The sequence below is a fragment of the Lissotriton vulgaris genome, unplaced genomic scaffold (genome assembly GCF_964263255.1).
Source record: "Lissotriton vulgaris unplaced genomic scaffold, aLisVul1.2 SCAFFOLD_2901, whole genome shotgun sequence".
Lineage (NCBI taxonomy): Eukaryota > Metazoa > Chordata > Amphibia > Caudata > Salamandridae > Lissotriton > Lissotriton vulgaris.
In genome coordinates, this window is record NW_028252987.1 from 92,311 (window position 1) to 113,313 (window position 21,003).

Sequence of the window (21,003 nt, forward strand, 5' to 3'; positions counted from 1 at the left end):
TCTCTGAAGGTCCCTTCGGGGTATAAATCCGCAAAGGTGGTCATGTTTTGTCCACTGAGTGTTAGAATTCCGCCCCTAGCACATACGCAGGGCAGCATTGGATTGCTACTCAGCGGGATTGCCGGCGCGTAGAGCAGGGGGAGCTTCGCCCTGTCTCGCAGTTCGCGCCAGGACCAGCGGATCATCTCAACTGTGTCCACATCTTTTGAAGGGCGGGACACCTTACCATAGAGGGCTACACGCAGCGGCGACGGGCCACAACTGCCAGTTCCACTGCCACATGCGGTTGGTAGGGGGTAGGAAAAACCCAGAAGTGCAAAAACTGTGCTTGCGCACACAGCGAGTATAATTTCAGGTCGGGTGCTCCCAAACCCCCCTGTCGCAGCGGGAGCGTGAGTAGAGCCCAGGACATTCTCGCCTGGCCCCCAACCCACACAAGCCTCAGCAGCAGTGACCGGACACGCGCGTGGAAGTGCGCCGTCATGGGCAATGGAACATTGACAAATAAATACAAAAATTTGGGGAAAACTACCATCTTCGCTAGGGCTATCCTTGCCACTAAGGATAAAGGAAGTTTGTTCCAGAGGTCCACCTTTCCCTCCAACCAATCAACCGCCCTGCCAAAGTTTAGGGACCACAGCTCCTGCATGTCCCGGCTGACCCAAACTCCCAGGTATTTGACAGCGTCAGTTTCCCAACGCAGTGGATAATCTGAAGGTGACTCTGTGGTGGCGTCAGTTAGGGGAAAAGCAACAGATTTGGACCAGTTTATGGACACACCAGCCAAGCCCTCGAAACGCACAAATTCACGAAGCAGTGGGTTCATGTTTTCGGCGGGATTACTAACGTAAAGGGTGACGTCATCTGCATACAGGGATATCGGCAGGCTACGAGAGCTGAAGCTTATCCCTCTAGCCGTGTGGTGCTGGCGAATCCTGGCCGCCAGTGGTTCCATAGCGATGGCAAAAAGTAGTGGGGACAAGGGGCAGCCCTGTCTCGTCCCCCTAGAGATGGCAAATGGTTTAGATGTAAGCCCGTTCACACTCACTCGAGCTCTGAGCGTATCATACAGTAGTCTGATAAGGGTAATGAAGTTGTGGCTGAACCCCATCCGGCCTAGAATTCGGAACAGGTACGGCCATTCTAAAGAATCAAACGCTTTAGTGGCGTCCAGGAACACCACAGCAGCCTTTACGGAGGGATGTAAATAATGCAGAACAGAGAAGATCGTTCTGAGGTTGTGCGATGTGGCCCGGCCAGGAATAAATCCTGATTGGTCGGGGAGTGCAACTATCGGCAGTAAAGGTTGAAGCTTGTCCGCAATGATTTTAGCATAGATTTTGGCATCCACATTAATAAGGGAAAGGGGACGATACGAGTCAAGGGACTGGCAGTCCTTGTCGGGTTTGAGCAGGGTTATAATCAATGCTTCACGCATCGAATCCGGAAGGGAATTTAGTTCCAGAGCCTCAGCAAATACCGAGTGTAGTTTCGGGGCGAGCTCCTCAGCATACGTCTTATAAAAGGCAGTCGTCAGACCATCTGGACTAGGGGCTTTGTTCGCGGGCATGCTTTTGATCACCTGAGTTATGTCTCGAACTTTCACAGGGACATCCATATATTGACGATGGAAGTCATTGAACCAGACGAGGGCAATGGAGTCTAAGAAGCTGTCTAGGGAATCTGGGGTCGTGGGTTGCCTCGTTGCGTACAGGGAGGAGTAAAACTTTGTGAACGCATCAAGCACGGCGTCCTGGCCTACAACCAGAGATCCCTCGCTATTCCGAATGGCATGTACGTAATGTGTCTGTGCACGAGGGGCTATCAAACGAGCCAGAGTTCTACTAGGCCTGTCCCCTTCCCCGTATCTACGGGCCTCTGCCTGTCTCCCCAGGAACTTCACCTCCCTCTGCGCCTCCTCATTAAACGCAAGTAGTTTGGATTTCATTTGGCCCGCAAGGTCTAGTGTAGGGTCTCGACAGAAGGCCAGGTCCAGCTCTCGCAGCTCACGCTCCGTTTGGGACAGAGTTTGGCGAATGGTCCGCAACACCCCTGCCTGTCTCGCAATGCATTGGCCCCGAATTACCACTTTGAAAGCGTCCCATACAATAGCTTCCGATGAAGCCGACCCCTCGTTGTTTTCAAAATATTGCACAATATCGGCCCTAATCTCTTCGGTGAAAACCTGGTCTGTAAGGGCGTGGGGGGGCAGGCGCCATGTGAACGTCCGATTAGCGGCATTGGGTACGCGCAGCTCCAACATGCAGGGGGCGTGATCCGAGAGTGATCTAGCTTGGATGTCCACCTCTCCCACCCAAGTCGCCACCGCAGGAGACACCAACCAGAAATCAAGGCGGGACCAAGCAGCGTGATGGCATGTAATACAAGTTCCTACTTTGTCTCCGGGGTGTCTAGTTCTCCATACATCAGACAGCAAGCCCTCATCCATCACATCAAGAATCGCCTGGCGCGCTTTACCATGCGTGGGTCTCCCTGCGCCTCTGCGGTCCAGATTATCGTCAAGTACCACATTAAAATCTCCCCCCATAGCAACCTGTGGGCAATCTAGCAACCTTATCTGTGCCCAGACGTTCCGGAAAAAGTCAGGGTCATCCACATTCGGACCATACACGGCAGCTAGTGTCAGTGGCTTCCCCTGCAACAAACCGTTTACAATGACATATCTCCCTTCCTTATCGAGCACACAAGTATGTTCCCGCCAGTCCAGCCCCCTACGGATGAGTATGGCCACACCTCTGGCATAGTTGGAGTAAATGGCTGAGTATATATGTGACCATCTAGAGTGTTTCAATCTGGCCGAGGGGGTCGTGTTAAGATGTGTCTCTTGGAGAAAACATATATCTACATTATGTCTAGCAAGCATACCATGCATTAGTCTAGCCTTTTTATAGTCCCCTAAACCCCGGATATTCCAGGTCCACAGTTTAATCCCCCCCATGTCGGAAATCATGTGGAGGCATCAAGTTCTCTTCCGCGTCCGCCCCGCAGTCCATCTCAATTCCACCCGTAATACGCACAGCAGAGCCCCCTGCAGTAGATGAAACATATGACATCCTGTAGTGCACCCTACAATAACTATAATCAACTTACCCAACAACCCCCTCCTCCCCCCACCCTCACCAACCCCCCAATCAGGTTGTGACAAATCCCCACCAGAGCTCTGAATAGCGCTCAGGTCAACTAGAAACAGGAACAGTGGGAGATACCCCATGGGGGCATGGTGCTCCCGGCCTACACCCCTGATCGCTCAGGGTGGCTGCACAAGGAAGGAAAGCACCGCAGCTCAAAGGGCGACCTGCCCCACGGTATGGCCACTTTTCAGTCCGGCATGCAGAAAGAGCAATTGAAACACAGAGTATGACTCACAACAGGGTGCTCATATCGACGTGCACAGTGAAGTCAGGCCATAAGAGACAGTTCACCTCGAAATACAGCAGCAGGTAAATCTCGCAGTTCAAATGAAGTTGGACCAGCCAGGGGAGTGCACACCCCCAGGCTGCCACAGGTTTTTCAATCGTTGTCGCTCAGCTGTCCAGTGTCCTCCCCCTGTCGCGGCGATTTGCGCTGTGCTCCTGGGCCACAGATGTGTTTAGCAAATTTCACAGCCGATTGTGCATCCGTAAAGAAGTGAGCAGTATGCTCATGTAGCACCTTCAGTTTCACCGGATACAGTAAGGAGTACTGGATCCCAGCTTGCATCAGCAGTTTCTTGTCCGGCATGAATTCCTTCCTGGCCGCTTGGACAAGGGGAGTAAAATCAGGGTAAAAGGAGATGTGGTTGCCTTTGTGAGTGCTTTTACACTTCTCCCTGGCAAGTCGCAGGATGCGATCCCTATCTTGAAAGTTCAACAGCTTTACGAGGATAGGGCGAGGAGTAGCGCCCGGCGGTGGTTTCTTACCAAGAGCCCTATGCGCCCTCTCGGCTGTGAAGACTTGGGAAAGATCCGGATCAAATAGTTCGTGCAAGAGATCTGTCACAAACACCTCCATTTTCCCAGTGTTGTCCGTTTCCGGAATGCCTGTGATTCTGATGTTCGATCTCCGGGAACGCGCTTCCAAATCGTCAGCCTTATGGCGAAGAGATTCCAGTTCCCGCTCAATGTTGGTTAAGTGCTGTTTGGTGTGTTGTTGGAACTCGCAGCACTCCGTAGATCTATTCTCCAGGCAGTCCAGCCGCGTCTCATGCGCATCCACTTTGGTCTTAACAGCTTCCAGCTGCGAGGACATGGCATCCAGCTTAGAGTCTATACTTTTAAGGCTTGATCTGACCTCCATGATCAATGCCCCGAAATCAATGTCTGCAGCAGGACCTTGCGGAGGGGGCGTCTCGGTCTCCGGCGTAGCTTGCTTGGACTTTTGTTTCTGTTCGAAGGTGAGTCTTTGCTGTCTCGCTTCATTCTTACCCCCCATCATGAACGTGGGAGGGCACAGCTCCGTGGGGTGTACAGCGTAGGATTAGTCTCAGCACTCACCGGAGCACCCGGTGGATCAGGTCTCATACACCAGGCAGGCGAAGGTGAGCCACTCGCTCGGTTATGGAAGGGGAGGCAGTTGGCAGCAAGATGCCGGCCTTGTACATTCAGTGGGATGTGGAAAGGGTAATAGTCCCGGCCGATCACAGCGGGTGTAGGGGCGCACCGGGACCCTGTCCCGTCTTCAGCCCGCGTCAGGACTTCGCCACTATCAGGGTTATTGGTCCGAGTTCCACGTCTCCGCCACCAGCCTCAGCAGCGTCCCGCGTAGATGGCCTTCCAATTACACCAGCCTCTAATGTAGTGGCAGGAGGCAGTTCGTGTGGCAAGGGTGTTCTGGGCACAGGGACGTGTCAGGCAATGCAGGCAGCAGCGGTGTCTAGCCACGAGTCATGGGACAGTGAGCGACCCCCACAGCCCCGCTCTGCCGAGGCAAAATGGCAGCTCCGCCTCCGGCCGTGTCCGGATTAGCCTACATGCGATCTCCGCAACTCGCTCCCTTCTCAATGGATCTCCGCCGGGTCCGAGATTCCCCCTCCCGCCGCGCAGCCGATCTAAGCACAGTACCTGCTGGTGAGGCTGTTCAGGGAAGTCCAACACTCTCTCCGCCACTCGGGAAGCCAGGCCTCTCAGTCCCCGGGGTGGAGTAGAAGGTCACCGCCGTGCAGGTCTCCGCAGCAACCGGCCTCCGCTGGCAGTCGGGTCGGACCAGATGTCGGGGGCCGTATCTCGCTCCCTGGACGTCCGAGTCTCTTGAGGATCTGGTCGAGTGCGCTTCAGGAAGTCCGCAGCCCAGGCAACCGCAAACCAGGGCCCCTTGAGGACGCGGTGCAGGATATTGCAGGATTAATTATGTGCAGCCGGCGGAGCTCGCTCACAGAGCGGCCATTTCGCTTCCCGGCTAGCCACGCCCCCGGCATGCCATTTTTAGAGCGTTGTCAGACATGGTCGGGGTGGATATCGCTCCTTGTCCCAAGGTTGCCCTGTTGGGTCACATGGTCCCAGCACTACAGTTGCAGCAGAATTTTTTTTTCACTGGGCCTCCTATTAGCCAAACGCCATGTAGCATGTAGATGGGGTAGAGGCTGTGCGCCTAAATTTAAGGTATGGCTTAATACTATGTCTACTTGGCAAGATCACCTTCACAATTATGCCGAACTCTTACCACACAAGTAACGTCCCAAAGATCTATGGGGTCCCCTTACTGCATATCTCCTCTGTCAACAGAGCGAGGAGTCTTCAGAAACTTGAAATCATACTTGACTTCTCTTACCTCGCCCCTCTCCCTTATCCCTTACCCAAAACCTGCCCTGATCCCCTGCCCGACTTGCCTCTAGCCTCCCCTCCCCCTCAATCTCCCCCCGCCCCTGGTTATCATCCTACATGTAGGCTACCCTGCCCACTGTGCCCTATGGTACCTTGCCTGAGACATCCACCTGCCCTCTGAACCAGTCGGTGGCCTGACTATACATCTCGGCAGCTTCTGATGCCTGGCTTTAGGCTGCTCTGCGGCGCGTACTTCATACCGGACTGCATACTCACTTAACTTGCATGTTATACGTATCACTACTTCCGCGGCCTTTGCACATTATTGACCTCACAGATTTGATTATGGAATATCCCCCCTCCCCCCTCTCCCCCCCCTTTCCCCCTCCTCCCCATTCTGCCCTTCCCCTCCCACGTCAGCCAGAAGTATTTAGCTGGTGCGGAGCATACTAACCTCGACGGAGGTTGATCCTCCTACTACTTAGCACTGCATTATGGCTGCTCACCCCAAGGTCCTTTAATCCACATACAATGTATGGTGGTATATCATGGGAGGGATTAGATTCTGTTGGGTTTCTGTAGTTGGTTTTAAAAAATGATAAAAGAAACCTCAAATGCATTTTGCTTGTGCACACAATGCTTCCATCCTGTGGTTATGATGCGTTTATCACCTAGCTATACCACCTTTATATCGCGGCCGGCCCAGCAGGGTTGTAGGCGGCATGCTGTGTCTAAGTTCTATTGTATTGCCTTTTTAATTATGAGCCCGCCCTAGACTATCTCTTGTATAGCTGCCGGCCTGCAGCTGCAGGTTGTAGGCGTGAAGCTGTGTTTAAAAGTAAAGAAAAAAAAAAGTCCATTCCCTGTAGGGAGATGGACCACCTCAACAGTTTTGGGTTCTCACCCCTCATTTGCATCAATCATCTGAGGGGCCTTTGGTCAGGGCCGGACTGGTGCTTTCGGGCACAGGGCAATCCCCCTGTAGGCTGGATGGTGTGGGGGTCGTTTTTCGAACAGGGACCCGATTTTCTGGCTGGGGGACGATTTTCAGTCTGAACATGACTCACCTCAGAGAGAAGTCATCAGGTGTCGTGTCTGAGACTCTCAGACTTCCAAGTTCCTCTCTTTGAAGTGAGTGACGATCGGACTGAAAAGCGGCCACCGAGGCCAAATACATACAAATACTACCAGGTCTGATTAGCCTCTGACCGAGTCCACTCCGCTCTGTAGCTGTAGGGAAAACAGGCCAGCAGCGCCAGCAAGCCGGGTGTGCACAGTGCAACCAAACAACGTTTCAGGAGGAGGAGGAGGAGGAGGTGCCTGTGCGCAACGCGCAGAATTATGCACTGTCTCCTCCTCCGTCGCGTCTGCGCGCCTCCTAGGGTATGGCTGATGATGTAATTCCTGCATGCGCATTGGGGAATTAAAACTGCGCTTGACTGCAGCATCACGAGTGACGAGAGAGCAGAGGTACGCACTTCTTGACTGGAGCAGCCATAATTTATTTATTCTACTGGCTAGCCGGCCCGTAGCCCCCCTGTGTCTGCCACCAACAGCAGGAGCTGAGTATCTAGAGGGGAAATGTGAAAAAGCACTTGTTCCTGTTCAGAGGCTGATATATGATTTAGGTTTTTTTCATTTAAGCAAAGGCCTCCTGTTTTCATTTTGTAAATACAACAATTCCACGTGGAGGGAATCTGAGTATGCTTCCCCCAAAAGCACCAGGTATTTTTTTAATATCTTTCCAAAAATCCTCCGGAATTTCATTTTAAAATATTACTAATTTCCCCTTCCAGATCTTTGCTAATGGCTGATTATGTTTATTTCTAGTTTGGTATAAATGCACCTACAATTCTTGCATGCCCTTCTCGAATCTATACAACACCCCAATATTGCAGAGCATGACACCCCCTCTCTGTGTAAATTCTGCTAAAGGCCAGATCTAAAAGAGGCCCATATGCCCCCAGAGCAGTCAATCACCAGAGGGGTGGGTGTGGAGACTAAATGTAACATGCTCCACTTCTGGCTGGACGTAAGTGGGTGCACATAGCCCATCCTTGGGGCACAGGTCCTCAGGGCAATGCCGGACTCTGAGAGGTTGGTACAAAAGGGGGTGGTGATGGACGGAGCATCTGAATCAATCAAACACTCACACCCAGTCAAAAGATCTGGGTTTAATCCATCGCCGTTCTTTAGCCCACTCTGCCACCCCAGTTCCGACAGGCTATATGCAAATCAGTCTGACCATGTGCTTCATGGGAACAGCCCAGCCCGAACTGCTAAGCCATGTCTTCCCTGGACCGGAAACAGGCTTTTGAGGTCCGGTTTCTGGCATTCCAGCTGTCTTCAGCCCGGCTTGCTTGAATCCAGTGGCAAAGTGAGCAAGGGACTCACGTCTGAGCATACCCTGCCACACTTATGGCAGCCACAAGTGGTACAAAAGGGGGTGGTGATGGACGGAGCATCTGAATCAATCAAACACTCACACCCAGTCAAAAGATCTGGGTTTAATCCATCGCCGTTCTTTGGCCCACTCTGCCACCCCAGTTCAGACAGGCTATATGCAAATAAGTCTGACCCTGTGCCTCATGGGAACAGCCCAGCCCGAACTGCCAAGCCATGTCTTCCCTGGACCGGAAACAAGCTTCCGAGGACCGGTTTCTGGCATTCCAGCTGTCTTCAGCCCGGCTTGCTTGAATCCAGTGGCAAAGTGAGCAAGGGACTCACGTCTGAGTATTCCCTGCCACACTTATGGCAGCCAAAAGCGGTACAAAAGGGGGTGGTGATGGACGGAGCATCTGAATCAATCAAACACTCACACCCAGTCAAAAGATCTGGGTTTAATCCATCGCCGTTCTTTGGCCCACTCTGCCACCCCAGTTCAGACAGGCTATATGCAACAGTCTGGCCCTGTGCCTCATGGGAACAGCCCAGCCCGAACGGCCAAGCCATGTCTTCCCTGGACCGGAAACAAGCTTCCGAGGACCGGTTTCTGGCATTCCAGCCGTCTTCAGCCCGGCTTGCTTGAATCCAGTGGCAAAGTGAGCAAGGGACTCACGTCTGAGCATACCCCGCCACACTTATGGCAGCCAAAAGCGGTACAAAAGGGGGTGGTGATGGACGGAGCATCTAAATCAATCAAACACTCACACCCAGTCAAAAGATCTGGGTTGAATCCATCGCCGTTCTTTAGCCCACTCTGCCACCCCAGTTCAGACAGGCTATATGCAAATCAGTCTGACCCTGTGTCTCATGGGAACTGCTCAGCCCGAACTGCCAAGCCATGTCTTCCCTGGACCGGAAACAAGCTTCCGAGGACCGGTTTCTGGCATTCCAGCCGTCTTCAGCCCGGCTTGCTTGAATCCAGTGGCAAAGTGAGCAAGGGACTCACGTCTGAGCATACCCTGCCACACTTATGGCAGCCAAAAGCGGAACAAAAGGGGGTGGTGATGGACGGAGCATCTGAATCAATCAAACACTCACACCCAGTCAAAAGATCTGGGTTTAAGCCATCGCCGTTCTTTGGCCCACTCTGCCACCCCAGTTCAGACAGGCTATATGCAACAGTCTGACCCTGTGCCTCATGCGAACAGCCCAGCCCGAACTGCCAAGCCATGTCTTCCCTGTACCGGAAACAAGCTTCCGAGGACCGGTTTCTGGCATTCCAGCCGTCTTCAGCCCGGCTTGCTTGAATCCAGTGGCAAAGTGAGCAAGGGACTCACGTCTGAGCATACCCTGCCACACTTATGGCAGCCAAAAGCGGTACAAAAGGGGGTGGTGATGGACGGAGCATCTGAATCAATCAAACACTCACACCCAGTCAAAAGATCTGGGTTTAATCCATCGCCGTTCTTTAGCCCACTCTGCCACCCCAGTTCAGACAGGCTATATGCAAATCAGTCTGACCCTGTGCCTCATGGGAACAGCCCAGCCCGAACTGCCAAGCCATGTCTTCCCTGGACCGGAAACAAGCTTCCGAGGACCGGTTTCTGGCATTCCAGCCGTCTTCAGCCCGGCTTGCTTGAATCCAGTGGCAAAGTGAGCAAGGGACTCATGTCTGAGCATACCCTGCCACACTTATGGCAGCCAAAAGCGGTACAAAAGGGGGTGGTGATGGACGGAGCATCTGAATCAATCAAACACTCACACCCAGTCAAAAGATCTGGGTTTAATCCATCGCCGTTCTTTAGCCCACTCTGCCACCCCAGTTCAGACAGGCTACATGCAAATCAGTCTGACCCTGTGCCTCATGGGAACAGCCCAGCCCGAACTGCCAAGCCATGTCTTCCCTGGACCGGAAACAAGCTTCCGAGGACCGGTTTCTGGCATTCCAGCTGTCTTCAGCCCGGCTTGCTTGAATCCAGTGGCAAAGTGAGCAAGGGACTCACGTCTGAGCATACCCTGCCACACTTATGGCATCCAAAAGCGGTACAAAAGGGGTGGTGATGGACGGAGCATCTGAATCAATCAAACACTCACACCCAGTCAAAAGATCTGGGTTTAATCCATCGCCGTTCTTTAGCCCACTCTGCCACCCCAGTTCAGACAGGCTATATGCGAATCAGTCTGACCCTGTGCCTCATGGGAACAGCCCAGCCGAACTGCCAAGCCATGTCTTCCCTGGACCGGAAACAAGCTTCCGAGGACCGGTTTCTGGCATTCCAGCCATCATCAGCCTGGCTTGCTTGAATCCAGCGGCAAAGTGAGCAAGGGACTCACGTCTGAGCATACCCTACCACACTTATAGCAGCCAAAAGCGGTACAAAATGGGGTGGTGATGGACGGAGCATCTGAATCAATCAAACACTCACACCCAGTCAAAAGATCTGGGTTTAATCCATCGCCGTTCTTTAGCCCACTCTGCCACCCCAGTTCAGACAGGCTACATGCAAATCAGTCTGACCCTGTGCCTCATGGGAACAGCCCAGCCCGAACTGCCAAGCCATGTCTTCCCTGGACCGGAAACAAGCTTCCGAGGACCGGTTTCTGGCATTCCAGCTGTCTTCAGCCCGGCTTGCTTGAATCCAGTGGCAAAGTGAGCAAGGGACTCACGTCTGAGCATACCCTGCCACACTTATGGCATCCAAAAGCGGTACAAAAGGGGTGGTGATGGACGGAGCATCTGAATCAATCAAACACTCACACCCAGTCAAAAGATCTGGGTTTAATCCATCGCCGTTCTTTAGCCCACTCTGCCACCCCAGTTCAGACAGGCTATATGCGAATCAGTCTGACCCTGTGCCTCATGGGAACAGCCCAGCCGAACTGCCAAGCCATGTCTTCCCTGGACCGGAAACAAGCTTCCGAGGACCGGTTTCTGGCATTCCAGCCATCATCAGCCTGGCTTGCTTGAATCCAGCGGCAAAGTGAGCAAGGGACTCACGTCTGAGCATACCCTACCACACTTATAGCAGCCAAAAGCGGTACAAAATGGGGTGGTGATGGACGGAGCATCTGAATCAATCAAACACTCACACCCAGTCGAAAGATCTGGGTTTAATCCATCGCCGTTCTTTGGCCCACTCTGCCACCCCAGTACAGACAGGCTATATGCAAATCAGTCTGACCCTGTGGCTCATGGGAACAGCCCAGCCCAAACTGCCAAGTCATGTCTTCCCTGTACCGGAAACAAGCTTCCGAGGACCGGTTTCTGGCATTCCAGCCGTCTTCAGCCCGGCTTGCTTGAATCCAGTGGCAAAGTGAGCAAGGGACTCACGTCTGAGCATACCCTGCCACACTTATGGCAGCCAAAAGTGGTACAAAAGGGGGTGGTGATGGACGGAGCATCTGAATCAATCAAACACTCACACCCAGTCAAAAGATCTGGGTTTAATCCATCGCCGTTCTTTAGCCCACTCTGCCACCCCAGTTCAGACAGGCTATATGCAAATCAGTCTGACCCTGTGCCTCATGGGAACAGCCCAGCCCGAACTGCCAAGCCATGTCTTCCCTGGACCGGAAACAAGCTTCCGAGGACCGGTTTCTGGCATTCCAGCCGTCTTCAGCCCGGCTTGCTTGAATCCAGTGGCAAAGTGAGCAAGGGACTCACGTCTGAGCATACCCTGCCACACATATGGCAGCCAAAAGCGGTACAAAAGGGGGTGGTGATGGACGGAGCATCTGAATCAATCAAACACTCACACCCAGTCAAAAGATCTGGGTTTAATCCATCACCGTTCTTTAGCCCACTCTGCCACCCCAGTTCAGACAGGCTATATGCAAATAAGTCTGAGCCTGTGCCTCATGGGAACAGCCCAGCCCGAACTGCCAAGCCATGTCTTCCCTGGACCGGAAACAAGCTTCCGAGGACTGGTTTCTGGCATTCCAGCCATCTTCAGCCCGGCTTGCTTGAATCCAGTGGCAAAGTGAGCAAGGGACTCATGTCTGAGCATACCCTGCCACACTTATGGCAGCCAAAAGCGGTACAAAAGGGGGTGGTGATGGACGGAGCATCTGAATCAATCAAACACTCACACCCAGTCAAAAAATCTGGGTTCAATCCATCGCCGTTCTTTAGCCCACTCTGCCACCCCAGTTCAGACAGGCTATATGAAAAATCAGTCTGACCCTGTGCCTCATGGGAACAGCCCAGCCCGAACTGCCAAGCCATGTCTTCCCTGGACCGGAAACAAGCTTCCGAGGACCGGTTTCTGGCATTCCAGCCGTCTTCAGCCGGGCTTGCTTGAATCCAGTGGCAAAGTGAGTAAGGGACTCACGTCTGAGCATACCCTTCCACACTTATGTCAGCCAAAAGCGGTAAAAAAGGGGGTGGTGATGGACGGAGCATCTGAATCAATCAAACACTCACACCCAGTCAAAAGATCGGGGTTTAATCCATCGCCGTTCTTTAGCCCACTCTGCCACCCCAGTTCAGACAGGCTATATGCAAATGAGTCTGACCCTGTGCCTCATGGGAACAGCCCAGCCCGAACTGCCAAGTCATGTCTTCCCTGGACCGGAAACAAGCTTCAGAGGACCGGTTTCTGGCATTGCAGCCGTCTTCAGCCTGGCTTGCTTGAATCCAGTGGCAAAGTGAGCAAGGGACTCACGTCTGAGCATACCCTGCCACACTTATGGCAGCCAAAAGCGGTACAAAAGGGGGTGGTGATGGACGGAGCATCTGAATCAATCAAACACTCACACCCAGTCAAAAGATCTGGGTTTAATCCATCGCCGTTCTTTAGCCCACTCTGCCACCCCAGTTCAGACAGGCTATATGCAAATCAGTCTGACCCTGTGCCTCATGGGAACAGCCCAGCCCGAACTGCCAAGCCATGTCTTCCCTGGACCGGAAACAAGCTTCCGAGGACCGGTTTCTGGCATTCCAGCCGTCTTCAGCCCGGCTTGCTTGACTCTGAGAGGTTGGCGCCATCTTTGTGCGCTATGGGGCCAGACCGCAAGAATACTTTTTCACCACTCTTGAAGCTGAGGCACAGATGTTAGCACTGAGGGAAATTATTTTTCAAAAACTAATTCCAAAAGACAATGCAAAAACCTTTAACCAGGCGATAAGGCCGCTTGTTTGGGTAAGTGCACTGACCGACGTGCAACAAAACAATGCACAACTCAGCCTTTCAACCTTCACAGAAAGATGAAATCAGTACCACTTCATCAACTTACAAACACATACTCGTTAATATAGAACAAAGAGAGGCCCCAGATTGTTGGGCGGGATACTTATTAATGGTTAATAATAGATTTGCTACTACTACGTGGCACAGTGTAACCTTCAGCATCTGCGCTCATTAGATAAATATGAAACGTCATTGACTTTCAATAAGGAAGTTTGAAAGATAAATATAGTGTTGCGATAGCCCAGGAACATCCACCTCGACCCCAAAGAACACAGTTTGCACCAGTGAAGGTCGTCCAGTCTTTGCACTTCCATTCCTAAATTTAACGGAAAATCACAACCTGTTGGTATCTTTCTTGGAGGGTCAGGCTGTGAATATACTGGATGACATCATCCCGGGGGCGGGCGAAACAACAGCTGGAAAAGCAGTTTTGTTAGATTAAGTTTACCCTGTTGATGGCAGCCGCACATAAAACACAAGCATGAACATGAAACTGCAAAGCAAGCAGGCTCAGTGCGACACTCAGCACAGCAGACAGCAAACCACCCAAGGTGTGGCTGGACCATTGAAACCTCTGACCGAGTCTTTGGCACAACAGGATTCCTAACATGGCTCACAATTTAGAGTTGCCAACTGTAAATAGGTTAAATGCAGTTTTTTAATTAGCATTCTGAGAACTGTAGTCCGAGCGACCCTATTATAAAAACACGATTACAAGTCCCGAAATGCGAATAAAAACCTGTGAACTGGAGGAGCCCTCACGCATTAACCTGGAAAACTTGAGAGCGCTGCAATTGATAACTGGTGCATTCTGGGGATTGTAGTCTACGCCTTCTCCTTACACGAATAATAAGATTGATTTTTTTTTTAAAGGAAACTCCAGTACTGGAAATGGTGTCGCGAGGGCAAGAAACAATCTGACAGGTGGATCATATAATAGATTCACAAGAGCGAACAGTTCCTATCTTGTACACAAACAGCCTTTAGAGTGCAATATCTGCTTCCTGCCTTTCTAAACCCCACTTTTTTAGTTTAAAGTTTATTGAAGAAACGATTATAACATACATAATAAAGAAATATCATAAAGGCAAAAATAAAATGAAAAATTACTGAGAAGGAAAAGGAGGAAGAGAAAGAGGGGAGGGGGATAAAGGGGGGAGCAATAATAGGAAAAGGCATTACCTGAATCACAAATCTAATTCAGCAACATTAGCATTAATAAGTATAATATGAATTATAACAAACAGCGTGTAGGGTAAGAAGAAAGGAGTAATGTCGAATGATATGCATCAGGAATATAAGAAAAAAGTCAACAAAGAAAATCATGGAGGTTTTCTCACTTTATCCGAAGAACCACAGCTACATTGGGGGGAGCTATGGCTGAGTTCGTTAGATAAGAAGTTAAAGGAAGCCATAAAAGATCCCTTTTAATGCATAGGGAAATAGGTGTGATATTGCCTGTATTTAATCTATGATGGAAACAAACAGTATTCCATCAAGCTTTGAAGGTAATATTCTGGGCTTGTTTCCAGTTGGAAGTAATTAGGTGAAGGGCTATCGCTAACAGCAAATCAATTAATGAGTGGACGGGGTTAGGGGACAGCCAGGAGGGGGATAAGGAACCTAAAAAGATGTTGGAAATAGAAAAGGTGATTTGTCGAAAATCTTATTAATTTGGGACCAGACTAAGGGGTCGAGTAGGATCGCGGACGGAAACGTGTTCCATCCGCCAAGGAAGAGGGCAAGATACTCTGGACCGCTCCGCGGATAAACCGCCATAGCGATTAGGATAATATTTGAACGAAACTCCGACCGCGGCGGACGGAGCACACGAAACTCCGTCCGCGGCGGTCGGAGTACACCTGAGACTGCCGCAGGCGGGCAGAACCGATGAAACACCGCCCGCCGCGGACGCACATGACCGCGGGAACAGCCACATCTACTGCTATACCTGCGGAGGCTCCGTGTCCGTGATTAGGATAACGCCGCCAGTATCCCGGTATGCACCGCAATCCACTTTTTAAAGGAAGGATGGTTTTTAGATGTCAGAGAACGGGCGCACTGCCAGTATGGAAGCACTGTAGGAGCAAGTGGAGTGTGGTGCAACTGGGTGAGTGGACAACCATATAACCACTCAAAGGAGAAGCCAGCAAGCTGTACTAATCCAAAGTGACAATAGAAAACATACCCTTGCACTTCCAACACGGAGACCCGGGAGAAGAGGAAAGAAACAAGACGTCTACAAGACACCAAGTCCGGACGAGGCTACGGAGCAATCCCTATTGATCGAGACATATCAGAATTACAGATACAAAGCGACTGACATCTATACCTTCCCCCGGGCGACCCACAACAAGCGCATTACGCTTGCAAGCCATTGCGCTTTACTTCTTAATAGAAATTGGATGGTCTTGGGCCCTTCCGGGTCGGAAGTATCACCGGAAGAGCGACCGCATAGTCCAAACACAACCAATGGAGCCCTGAAGATTCGCGAGATGCGATGAAACACGTGTCGGCTGGTTGTTCATGAGCTGTGTTTGATTAAAACAAGGAGACCAAGACTTCTTTATTGACACCTATTCATTTATTCATAACAATTTGCATATTATTGTTGTTTCTCTGCATTATATTGAACATTTGCGTTTGGACATTGTATCCATTTTTTTACCTGTTAAGTGTGTGCATAGGGTATGTTTTCTATTGCACCGCAATCCACGTCCGCTGCGGTAACAATGCAACGAGAAACCGTGCATCACAGCGGAAGGCCAACACGAACAACATCCCTACCGTCAAACCAATGACAAAAAGTGTGACGGAAGTAAAAAGCAAACACAGGAAACAGAACTACCACCCACCTGAAACACCAACACCAATCATAAGACACAATGACCCACCCCCAAGTACCAAATAATGCACACTAGTCAACACACCCACCTAGCACCTGACTGCCAATAACCATTGAGACAGGACCAAGACACAGACTATAAAATTACTCCCACCCAGTACCGAAATCCTTTGCATCACAGCATAGCTGCTAGCAAGAGGCCCAAGACTACCTACAGCACACACCTATAGAAGACACACAACCACCACCCAAACACACCCACAACACAAACACCCACCACACCATTCCTACACACCACATACCTGCACCTCCCAACTCACTCAACCCACACCCTGAGCACCACACACCATGGCACCCAAAAAAAAAACTAAATTCACGGAGACCGAGTTGAAGGTAATGGTGGATGAAATCATCCGTGTTGAACCCCACATATTCGGGGCCATAGTCCAGCAGACCACCTTGGCTCAAAAAAATCACATGTGGGACAGGATCGTTAGTAGGGTGAATGCGTCAGGGACCGTGCCAAGGACAAAGCACGAGATACAGAGGCGGTTGCATGACCTGAAAACCAGGGTGAAAGGAATCCATGCCAAAAACCATCTACAGGCACATCACACTGGCGGCGGCACACCCCCGGAGCCCATACCCTACACCGATTGGGAGGAAAAGGTGCTGGGCATACTGCACCCAGAGAGCCTTGAAGGAATTGAGGAAGGAGAAGAGGCTGGTAAGTACAAACCAAGCACCACGAGCACAACAACATGGTGTGCCTCACACAACTCAGCAGACACATCTCCCAGGCCCCAACCCATGCATGTAGTCCACATACTCACCAATATGTAAACCACTCCCAACAGGCCCCCATGTTCACAGGGAGGGCGGTGGTGGTGGGTGGGGTGTGTGAGAGGATAGCACTACAACTCCCAACAGGCCCCCATGTCCACAGGGAGGGCGGTGGTGGTGGGTGGGGTGTGTGAGAGGATAGCACAACAACTCCCAACAGGCCCCCATGTCCACAGGGAGGGCGGTGGTGGTGGGTGGGGTGTGTGAGAGGATAGCACAACAACTCCCAACAGGCCCGCATGTCCACAGGGAGGGCGGTGGTGGTGGGTGGGGTGTGTGAGAGGATAGCACTACAACTCCCAACAGGCCCCCATGTCCACAGGGAGGGCGGTGGTGGTGGGTGGGGTGTGTGAGAGGATAGCACTACAACTCCCAACAGGCCCCCATGTCCACAGGGAGGGCGGTGGTGGTGGGTGGGGTGTGTGAGAGGATAGCACAACAACTCCCAACAGGCCCCCATGTCCACAGGGAGGGCGGTGGTGGTGGGTGGGGTGTGTGAGAGGATAGCACTACAACTCCCAACAGGCCCCCATGTCCACAGGGAGGGCGGTGGTGGTGGGTGGGGTGTGTGAGAGGATAGCACTACAACTCCCAACAGGCCCCCATGTCCACCGGGAGGGCGGTGGTGGTGGGTGGGGTGTGTGAGAGGATAGCACTACAACTCCCAACAGGCCCCCATGTCCACAGTGAGGGCGGTGGTGGTGGGTGGGGTGTGTGAGAGGTCACTAGTACAACTCCCAACAGGCCCCCATGTCCACAGGGAGGGCGGTGGTGGTGGGTGGGGTGTGTGAGAGGATAGCACTACAACTCCCAAAAGCCCCCCATGTCCACCGGGAGGGCGGTGGTGGTGGGTGGGGTGTGTGAGAGGATAGCACTACAACTGCCAACAGGCCCCCATGTCCACAGTGAGGGCGGTGGTGGTGGGTGGGGTGTGTGAGAGGATAGCACAACAACTCCCAACAGGCCCCCAGGTCTACAGGGAGGGCGGTGGTGGTGGGTGGGGTGTGTGAGAGGTCACTAGTACAACTCCCAACAGGCCCCCATGTCCACAGGGAGGGCGGTGGTGGTGGGTGGGGTGTGTGAGAGGATAGCACAACAACTCCCAACAGGCCCCCATTTCCACAGCGAGGGCGGTGGTGGTGGGTGGGGTGTGTGAGAGGATAGCACAACAACTCCCAACAGGCCCCCATGTCCACAGGGAGGGCGGTGGTGGTGGGTGGGGTGTGTGAGAGGATAGCACTACAACTCCCAACAGGCCCCCATGTCCACAGGGAGGGTGGTGGTGGTGGGTGGGGTGTGTGCGACTGGACACTGAAATGTCATCAATTTGAAATAAACATGTAATGTCCACAGTACTGATCTCCACAATCTTGTCCCCCAGGTGATCGTAATCTGACTGGTGAAACCACCATCCGGCCTCAAGACTCGCCTCACACACATTCAGGACTCTCTGGGGACGATGCCACAGCCAGCTCCGGTGCGGAGGATGGTGCGGGCCCAAGCAGGCTGCCAGGGCCATCTGGCTCACAGGAAATCCCAGCCCCGACAACTGCCGCCTGTGTAACTCCTGCAACACCGGCCACGGTGACCTGCAGAGCCACCACCACCACCTCCACCACCACCAGTACCACCACTCCTGCCTCTGCCACCCTGCCCAACCCACCGCACGACGCAGGGCCTACGACATCCCAACCACGCAGGGAGAGTGGGCGTGAAAGGAGAGAGCCGAGGCCACATCAGCCAGGCAGGAGTTCCACACACCGTCGTACTGAGGAAGGACACCCACCCCATCCTGTGGCAGAGTCACTGGAAGCCCTAGCCAGGGTCCAGGCTACCTACGAGCGTGGCCAGGCACAGGCAGATCGTGCCCACCAGGACTCAGTGAACAACACAAACATGTTGCGGGCCATTGACAGCCGCCTTGGGCAAATAGTGGACATCATGGCCCAGCAGACAACCATGTGGAGGGAATGGATAGCCCGCAACACCCCCACCCCCACCCCCCCTCAACCAACGCCACGGGCAGCAACACCACCGCCACCGCCACCTGCGCCCCTGGCGACGGATGTGGCCCCTGAGCAACCTGCCCCCCAAGCTGACTCCGTTCCGCCTCCAAGACGGAGGGGCCATCCGAGGCTGGAAGTGGGGGAGAGCAGTGGGGATGCTCCATCCACACGCCCCGAGAGGGGCCGACAATGACTCAGACATTGCCTGAGCCAGCCATTCATCCCGCAAACTATCCTGTCCCACATAGCCAATCATTGGCACAGGTCTGCTGGACTAGCCAGACACCACCCAATGTGGTGTCAGCACGGACATTTCATCTGCCATTACCTTCAACTCACACTCCCCCACCCCACACTTATTTGTAACTATGCACCAGCACCAATGCACAACCTGTAAATAAATTCCACTTACTCACTCAATGATGTGTTGCCTCCATGTTTATTCACATGATTGTCTCATAAACAGACGTTACCAGGTGCAGGGATCCACGTCGTACATAATCATGCCACAGCGGGGTGACCTAGGGAAAAACAGAGACAGCAAACACACGTCAGGAAACTGAATCACACCCATCACAACACACTGCAGTGCAACATTCCACAAACCACACTCATCACAAAATCATTGGATGAGAGGACACACATCATGGAGACTTGCATGTCCAAATAAATAAACACACACACATGCAAACATCACATAGCAGTCACTCACATTCAAGGGAAGTAGCGATCAATGAGCTGGCGCCTCTGGTCCACACCTTCCTCCTCACCACTATCCTCATCAGTCGACATGGGTGGGATGGGAGGGCGAGGAACTTGTTGTTCTTCAGGGTCCAAGAGCAGTTCTATGTTATTGCGCACGGCCAGGTTGTGGAGCATGCAGCAGGCAATCACGATCCTGCATACTTTGCCTGGTGAGTAAGGCACCGAAACCTAGACTTCAGCAGTCCAAAAGTACGTTCAACCACTCTACGTGTCCTTTCATGGGCATCATTGTATCGCATTTCACCCGCTTTAATTGGATTATGTATGGGACTCAGCAGCCAAGGCCTGTTTGGGTAAGCCGAGTCGCCTATGTCGGGGGAAGAGAGAGACAGAAATATCACAACCAGAATTGGTGGGCACACCATGCCACACAGATATCACAACTGTCCCCACAGCATACTCAGCAACAAGCCACGCACGTTCTGGACGCAGATTTGCCATCAGTTGGGGGACAATGCTGCTCCGCATGATGTGGGAGTCATGTGCAGAGGCTGGAAATCTTGCACACACATGGGATATGATGTTGTCGCCTGGCACACCACCTGCACATTGAGGGAATGGAAGTGCTTCCGATTCCTATACACCTGCTCACGTACCCGTGGTGGAATGAGAGCGATATGTGTGCCATCAATGGAACCCACTACGTGTGGTATCTGGCCCAGTGCATAGAAGTCTGCTTTGACTGCTGCCAACTCTGCCGGCTGTGGGAAATGGATGTAGTCATCCTTGTACAGCATCATGGCTTTTAGAACATCCCGAAGTACCATGCTGAACATGGACTGTGACTTCCCCCCGGCATGTCCAACTGTGTACTGAAAGGTGCCAGTTGCAAAGAAGTGTAGTGCCGCCATCACCTTTGCTGTGGGTGTAATGGAACCTGGATAGGTTCTTCGTGGCTGCAGGTGAGGAACCAATTGTTCTACAAGCTCCATCAATCTACGTCGATCAAGCCGGAATTTCCTGATCACCTCCTCGTCAACCATATCCTCCAGCACAGTGTATGGGCGATGGACATTTGGAGCCCTCCTGTGTGGGAGTAGATGGAATGGAAGTCAATTCACAAACAACGCATGGCTGTGCAACTCAATCACATGTCATCCAACTCTACCAACAAGTAAAATGGTGTGGACAATTGTCATATTTGTGATATCTCTGATTGTCACTACAACATGGAGTGCCGTAGGAACAATGTGCAGCCACTACCAACATGA